Below are 9560 nucleotides of genomic sequence, written 5' to 3'. Positions count from 1 at the left end.
TACATTAATCACTTTGACATTTATGTCAAATTTCCGGTAAACGTTTACAGACTTGCCACTACTGGCGCTCGAGAATTTGTAAATATCCCCTCTACGTACGAGCTCACAGCGGATATAATAGAATTATGGAAGTTGGACAAATGCCAGACGAATGGAGAAACAGTATACTGGTACCTGTTTACAAAAGCAAGGGAGATATACGACAATGTACAAACTACAGGGCTATAAAACTGCTTAGCCACACCATGAAAATATGGGAAAGAGCAGTTGATAGACGGATACGTGAAGAGACCGAAATATCCGAGAATCAATTTGGCTTTATGCAGGGCAGATCAACAACAGATGCAATTTTCATTGTAAGGCAGTTGATGGAAAAATACAGGAGTAAAGAAACAAACGCTCATATGGTATTCAATTGTTCTTGAGAAAGCATATGATATAGTTCCTCGAGAGATTCTGTGGTGGGCACTCAATAAGAAAGGAGTCCCTGGTGAATATGTAAAGATTGTGAGGGATATGATGAGGGAGTAACGACTAGTGTTAAGACAGGTGTGGGAGAGACTGATAAATTTCATGTGAAAGTAGGATTGCACCAAGGCTCTGTGCTTAGTCCGTATTTATTCTCATTAGTTTTGGACCAGATAACGGCGAAACTACCGGGATAGCATTCCATGGTGCTTAATGTATGCTGATGATGTCGTCTTAATAGGAAATAGTGAAAGAGACTTAGAACAAAAACTGGAACAGTGGAGGCAAGATCTGGAGGAAAAAGGTTTAAAACTTAGTAGGACAAAAACAGAGTATTTGGAATGTTCATTTAAAGATGGATTTACTACAAATAAAATGGTATCTTTGGATGGTGAACTGATTGTAAAAAGCAATAGTTTTAAGTACCTGGGATCGGTATTACAGAGTAATGGAAAAATAGATGGAGATGTATGCAGTAGAATTAGGGCTGGATGGATGAAGTGGAAAGAAGCGAGTGGTGTGTTGTGTGGCATAAAAATTCCAATGAAGCTGAAGGGAAAATTCTATAAAACAGCCATAAGACCGGCTATGATGTACGGAACTGAATGTTGGGCAGTGAAAAAGAAAGAGGAACAACGAATGCATGTAGCTGAAATGAGAATGCTTAGATGGATGAGTGGAGTAACAAAGAAGGATAAAATTAGAAATGAGTATATTAGGGGAAGTCTAGGTGTGGCACCAATTGATGCCAAAATGAGAGAGCATAGGTTAAGATGGTTTTGGTCATGTTCAACGTCGAGACGTTAATCACTTAACACGAAGAATAGCTGAAGTGCAGATTCCTTGATAGAGTAGGAGAGAAAAACCAAAGAAGACCTGGGGGGAGACGATAAGGCGGGACATGTTGGTAAGGGGGATTAACATTGATATGACCCAAGATAGAATTGTGTGGAGTTTTGCAATTAGGGAAGCCGACCCCGCATAGGGATAAGGCAAAGAGAATGATGATAAACGGAATCTACAGAGGAAACTGTCAGAAAAGCCAAAACACAAAGAAATGCGTAAAAGAAACAGATGACAGGGAAATGTATAAAGAAAAGAGAATGCTAGCGACTAGAAAGTGCAAAAGAAAAAAACAGGTTTTGAAAAAACAAGTACAAGAAATACTGGAGCATAATAAACAGACACGAAAGCAGAAAATTTGATAAAAGAAAGTACACAGTCGTTTAGACCAAAATTGACGATTATTATACTTCGAAGAAAACCTAAACGCAGACAATGAAAATGACCAAAACAAGACAATATATGTATTATTTATGACGGAGCAGCACATTGAAAATCTGAGGTATGAAGAGGTGGTTCAAAGAAACTAAAAAACATGGTGGGTCTGAACTCTGAGAAAGAATTCATTGTCTAATAACATTTATATGGACCAAGGAGCAAATCTGGTTTCGCAGTCAATATCCCAACCACACACACAAGGAGCAAATCTCGGAAAAATGGGTAGTTGACCTTATAGGCTCAGCCAATAATATAGGAAAGGAGATGAGGGAATGTCAGAATTATAGGCCAATTACATTGCTAAATTTAGTAGGTATTCTTTTTCTCATGATCATCTTTCAGTGCGTCACAGTTTTTCGATTTCTTTCTAACGCATCAAATTATATGTGACAGAAAAAAGGCACGTCGGTGATTACTTTGGTAATTATTCTAGTTCGGTGGTTATTCTAGTTGTCGATAGATGGCGCCATAATAAATTTTTTTTTAATTAGATAATAATATTACAAATATAATCTGTATAATTTATAAGACTATACAAATCAAAGAAAATACCATTTTATAAATGCAAGAAACACATTTGATTTGTTTGTATTCCAAATTGAAAATAAAATGTGACAACTGTCAGATTTAACTAAAATGTCATGTTAGAATAAATGTCATAAATGTGTATTATCACGGACTTACCCTTTTTCCTATCATTTTGTTATGCACTGAAAAATGCTCATGAAAAGGACAATATACAAAATTCTTTCTGGTATTATCTATACCTAATAGATTGTTAAAATACTCCGAGAATATAATTAGTGGTTATCCAACTGGATTCAGACCAAATAGAGCTACTACAGACAATAAAATAGGTATATTCATATTAAAATTGCTTCAAGAAAAAGCTTATGAATATGTATATAGATTTTAAAAAAGCTTTTGATAGTGTGAAAAAACTTAATACTGGAAATACATTAGTAATCTTCTTCTTATTGATGTACCTATCCGTCACGAATGTTGGCGATCATTATGGCAATCTTCACTATCTGCAGCAACGGGGAAAAGCTGCACAGATGCTGCATTGAACCAGGTTCTGAGGTTCTTTAACCAGGATGTTGTTCTTCTTCCTGGACCTCGCTTTCCAAATATTTTTCCTTGCAGGATGGATTGTAGGAGGGCATATCTGGATTCATTTCGCATAATGTGTCCAAAGTATTCCAACTTTCGAAATTTTATGGTGGTTAGTACTTCTCGGGAGGACCACCTCGGAAGGCAACGGGAAACCACCCCATTATAATCCCTAGTAAAGTTATCATGAAATCAATTAGTGAAACGAATAACATTACTGATCATGGGCTGCGGAACTCAAGATCCGGCAGGGGAAGGAATACAAAATTAAACCATAGGGCTTCCCAGGTCGCTAGCCAGTGAAATCCCTGTGAGCAAAACATCATCAGACATAAGATGAAAATGAAGAATCCGTATAAAATAGCTACATGGAATGTAACAACTTTATATGAAGCCGGTAAGCTGAGAAATCTACTCTCTAAAATGGACAGACTAAACATTACTATCATGGGGGTATGTGAAACAAGATGGCCAAATACAGGGAATTTCATAGCACACGGATACGCCGTTTATTTTTCTGGAAATCAAGACCATATGCATCGAAACGGAGTAGCAATAATTATGAAACAGCACATTAGTAAATATGTGACTAACTTCATCCCAATGTCAGACAGAGTAATTTTAATACAGCTGAATGCTAAACCTGTAAATATAAATATCATCCAAGTTTATGCTCCCACTACAGATGCAGATGAGCAGAAAATGGAAGAATGCTACCATCAAATAGAAGAAGTGCTAAAAACAACAAAGAAACACGAAACAACAATAATTATGGGAGACTTTAACGCTAAAATTGGACAAAAGATGACAAAAACATCACCGGAAGGTTCGGCTTGGGAGAGAGAAATCAAAGAGGTGAGCGTCTAATAGAATTCTGCCGAGAAAATGACTTCGTCATTACAAATACCTGGTTTCAACTTCCAGAAAGGCGTCTCTACACGTGGAAATCCCCTCAAGATGGACATCAAGGTAAAATAGTACGGAATCAAATAGACTACATCCTAATAAACCATCGATTTCGGAACAATATTAAAGATGTAAGAACTTACCCCGGCGCCGACATAAACTCAAATCATAATTTACTCTGCTCCAAAATACAAATTAACTAACAAAGCCAACTAAGCCTAGTAAGATATATCTCGACCCCCTTAAAAACATCCAAACGCGCGAACACATAGCACAGCAGATAAATAGTAAAATGCACAGAATATCAAATATACCAAACGAAAACAGAACTATTAACGAATGTTGGTACGATATTCAAAACTCGATTTTAGAGGACGTAAGGGTATCTTTAAAAACACCTACAATGTTGGCAAAAAATGAATGGATGAACCAAGAAATTCTAGACTTGATGGAAGTTCGACGAAAATACAAAAATAGAAATATAATCAAATACCGTGAAATTAACAAACTCATAAAAAGAAAAATTAAACAGGCCAAAGAATCCTGGCTCGAGAATTCATGTAAAGAAATAGAAGACCTCCAAAAAAAGCATGACAGTTTCAACCTCCACAAGAAACTTAAATATACCTCCGGAATTAGAAAACAGAAAAATGCTCACGTACTTAAAACCGCAGACGGAAAAATTTGTGATCACGAACAACAGTGCAAAGAATGGGAGAGACACATCAGTGACCTTTTTGACGATGCTTCTCGAGAAAATGCTTCAAATACTACCTGTGACAACCAATTAGACAGAGGTCCCAGTATACTGAAGTCAGAAGTCATAAAAGCAATACAACAAGCCAAAAACAATAAAGCACCTGGACCAGATCAAATCCCTGTTGAGCTACTTAAACTTTTGGATGAGGAAAACATTACCTACTTGACTACTTTCTTTAACAAAATTTACAACGAAGGAAAAATACCAGATGATTGGTTGGAGTCACTGTTTATAACATTACCAAAGAAAAGCAGGCCCACCAAATGCAGCGATTTTAGACTAATCAGTTTAATGAGTCACACACTTAAGATACTTTTACGTATTATACAAAACCGAGTATTCCTTCTGTGCGAAACTAGAATGGGTAATAAGCAATTTGGATTTAGAAATGGTCTAGGAACTAGAGAAGCACTATTTTGTATGCGCGTTCTATTACAAAAAAGTTGTGAATTCCGAAAGAACGTTTATGTTTGTTTCATCGACTTCGAGAAGGCATTCGACCGAGTACAACATGATACACTTTTCGATTGCCTGCAGGCAGCAGGACTTGACCACTACGATATAAGACTGCTGAAATACTTATATTAGAATCAAGTAGCCTGTATTAAAATTGGAGACAGTCGTACTGAAAAACTGCCGATAAAACGTGGAGTACGACAAGGTTGTGTTTCATCACCCACCCTTTTTAATCTGTACTCTGAGCAATCTTTAGGGAGGCTTTGGATGACAGACAAGAGGGAGGGACGTTTAGCTGTGTTATGGCAGAATAAACTTCCTGCTGTAATATTCGTGGTGCATCATTTACCTCTTCTTCTAACTCAAAGGTGTTATCTCTTTGGTCTTCAAATAGTTTTTCTAGATATTCTTTCCACGTTCTAATTTTACTCTGTTTGTCTAAGATGATGTTTCCGTCAGAATCAGTCAGATTTCCTCTCTGTCTCCGTCTTAGTCCACCTGTGAGTTCTTTAACTTTCTTGTGTACATTGTGACTATCGTACTTTGACTGTAGAGTCTCTATTTCTTGGCATCTCTCCATTGCTTTTTTGTCTTTCGCTTCTCTAATTTTCCTTCTTATTGATATATTGATTGATTTATGTGTCGGGGTCATTTTTGGCATTTCTTCTTTCGTCCATTAGTTTCAGGATCTCATCTCTCATCTATGATTTCTTCTTGGTTAATTTATCTGCTTTTAAGTGTTAATCCTTTACATTTTGAACTATTTCGATCATCTGTTTGATCATTTGTTCTTCGTTCGATTAGTCTCTAATTGCAGTCACTTGCTCGTTTAACGTAGCTTGAACCCTCATTTTCGTGTCTGGGTCTTTTAACATACGTAGGTCGTATGATTGTGATTTCTTTTTCTGCACTATTTTGAATTTGACGCGAAATACTCCCACCAATGGAACGTCTCTAAGTCTGCTCCAGGATAAGTCTTGACAGATGTAAAGCTGTTTCGGAATCTTTTGTTTACTAAAGTAATCTAACTAATATATCGCCTCAGAAAAATGACGTTGCAAGGTTCAAAAGCCGCAGTTAGAGTAGATGGAGAACTGACTCAACTATTCGACAATCAATCCAATCGAACATTTGGATGCCTTCATCTGGGCATAGAAATCAATCAGAAGAATTCAGTACATAGTGAGATTAATGCATAGTGGGAATCGTAAATACAGTCGAGCCCGCTTATTAGAATACCGGTTACAGGAATATCCCGGTTTAAGGAATAGACATTTGAGGTTCCGAAACGTTTTTACTGGACACTAATGATCGGTTATTAGAATATCCCGGTTATAGGAGTACTTTTGCTTGGTACAAAAGCTATTTCAATAAGCGGGTTCGACTGTACTATGCTAATAAACCATTGATGGCATCGAAATTATTAGACAAAAGAACCAAAATGACTATCTTCAGACTATTAATTAGACCCATATATAGTAACCTATGGTTATGAAACATGAAACCTGGGTAATGACAAAATAAATGCTCAACTTAAGACATTCGAGAGAAAGATATACGGCCTGGTGCAAGAGGAAGACGGCAGTGGCGGCTCGTGGTCTTGGAGACAGGGTCGGCAAGGTTTTTTTTGTCTTCTCGTATAGGTATACCATCAAACTAAAAGGCTTAAATCATCATAGGAGATTTTGTTGTTTTTTGTTTTTTTTTTATTTGATGTACTTGACATTCTGTCTTGTTTCATGGTGTTTCGACAATACGTGTTGATTCTTTTGAGACAAGATAAATCCCGTTTATTTGAGGCAGAAATTGGTGGTAATAAGAAAATTGATGAACAGTTTGTTGTAATGAATTGCAGTACTTACTACATAGAATTATACATACATATTATGTAACTTATCTCACTTTCTGAAAATATTTGGATCGGCATAATTTTTAAGTACCTAACTTGTAATAATAAATATCTTGGAAATTCTTTGGCAAAGGGTACTTTTAAATTTTGAATCGTAAAAGAGGTCAAAGATTTGCAAATCTTCAAAATTCGAAAAACGACTATCTATTTGCATATAATAGTAGGTATCCAAAATTTCAAGATATACCTACTCGTTTTTCGAGATATGTATCATGTCAGTGTCTTTTTGGGATGGTTCGGAAATATCAAGCGAATCCAAAACGTCACTGCGTATATATTGGAAACTACTATCATTACGGAAATATCTGAGATTTTGCACCAGCTTTCGTATTCTATTTTTGGAATTAATAATGTCAGTTGACTGATTTTGAACAACAATGAATATCTTGGGCCAACTCTGTCTTAAAAATATTTAAAAGAATATTAGCCTAATAAAATAAAATAAAGTCAAAATGTAAATTCGTACAGGTTAAAACAAATTTTATATCAAAGTTTAGGTGGGTACAAAAGATATTTTCAAGAAAGTATCCAAATCAGACAAGGGGATCATTGTTTAAATAATTAAAAAGGGGTCATTTTGCAAAAAAATTACTTTCTTAACTGCTGAGGTAATTCACTTATTAATGTAGTTTTATGGGATTATTTTCTGCAAAGCTGAAGGGTAAATCTTTCACATAAAAATTACTAATTTAGATTTGACCCCCTATTTATTTAAATAATTGTATATAAAACTTTTAAAAAAAATTTGCAAAAAATCATTTTTAGCGTTTTAAATAAGCACTATAAAATATTTTATTTTACAGACTAAGTTGCGCTATATTACCAGCATTAACCAAAAAAAATTGGTCGAAAAATATTTAACATTTTTTGAGATATTGAATTTTTTTATTAAATGTTACTATATTTTCAATCGCAAAAACGCGGTTGTTGCCAAAGAAGTATTCACCTGCTTAAGATCTCATTATTTTTATTTTTATGTATATTTTCGACAAATGTATTGATAAATTCAAATTTCTATTAAACTCCCCCCTAAAATGGCATTTAAAAATTATTCAAATTTGTTTATAATTTGTTTTTTTAATAACGTCGCGGGGACAAAGTTTTTTGAAATGACGTTTCGATAATTGGGTTCCTGGGAATTTTTTACTAATTACCAAAATTTTTTTGTCGTTTTTTCTTCTTCTTTTTTTTCTTGGAGTTATATTACTACGGGCCCTTTTAGGGTTAAATTTTATTAAGAATGTCGAATCTCTGAGTTGTAGATTCTAAACCTAAAAATATTAAGATTTAACTAAAATCTCATGAATAAAAAGTGGCTACTTACTGAGTTACAGGGTGTTTTATTTAAAAATTTAAAAATTATTGTTACCAAGTACTTTAAAACTATTTGACGTATCCTTATCATACTTGGCAGAAAGTGTGGCTATTACACACTCTACTAAATTGTGATTAATAAACGTTTCTAGCTAGTGCCAGAGGCGTACGACAGGGGATAGTGAATGATTGACCCTTCCCAAATTCTACGCCACTGAGTGAATTACTATTTTAGCGAAATTTTTCGATTCTCCAAAACTTAATATGTAAATAATTTTATTGGTATCGATAAAGTCATCAGTTTGAGAGATATTGGAAGTTTAAAATGAATGAATGGATGAATCAAAATAAATATGCCGTTTCATTTTTAACATCCAATATCTCGAAAACTAATGACTTAATCGTTACCAGTAAAGAGTATATTATTTACATAGAAAGTATTGGAGAATCGAAAAATTTCGCTAAAATAGTAATTCCTTCAGTGGCGTAGAATTTGGGAAGGGTCAACCATTAACTATCCCCTGTCGTACGCCTCTGGTAGTAGCTAGAAACTTTTATTTAACGCAGTTTAGTAGACTGTATAGTACCCACACTTTCTGCCAAGTATGATAAGGATACGTCAAATAGTTTGAAAGTAATTGGTAAAAATAATTTTTAAATTTTTAAATAAAACACCCTGTAACTCAGTAAGTAGTCACATTTTATTTAAGTGATTTTAGTTAAATCTTAATATTTTTAGGTCTAGAATCTACAACTTAGAGATTCGACATTCTTAATGAAACTTAATAAAAGGGCCCGTAGCAATATAACTCCAAAAAAAAAGAAGAGGAAAAAAAGACAAAAAAATTTGTTAATTAGTGAAAAATTCCCAGGAACGCAATTATCGAAACGGCTTTTTAAAAAAATTTCATCTCCGCGACGTTATTAAAAAAACATTAGAAACAAATTTGAATAATTTTCAAATGCCATTTTAGGGGGAAGTTTAATTGAAATTTGAATTTATCAATACATTTATCGAAAACATACATAAAAATAAAAATAATAAGATTTAATACAGGTGAGTATTTTTTTGGCAACAACCGCGTTTTTGCAATTCAAAATAGAGCAACATTTAATAAACAAATTCAATATCTCAAAAAATATTAAATATTTTTGGACCATTCTTTTTTAATTAATACTAATAACATATCGCAACTTGTCCTGTAAAATAAGATGTTTTATAGTGCTGATTTAAAACGCTAAAAATAATTTATTGCTAATTTGTTTTTAAAGTTTTATGTATAATTATTTAAATAAATAGGGGGTCAAATTTAATTTAGTAAGTCTTATGTGAAAGATTTATCCTTTAACTTT

This window comes from Diabrotica virgifera, chromosome 6 (genome assembly GCF_917563875.1).
Source record: "Diabrotica virgifera virgifera chromosome 6, PGI_DIABVI_V3a".
In the NCBI taxonomy this organism is placed as follows: Eukaryota; Metazoa; Arthropoda; class Insecta; order Coleoptera; family Chrysomelidae; genus Diabrotica; species Diabrotica virgifera.
Note: the sequence above shows the minus strand (reverse complement) of the source record.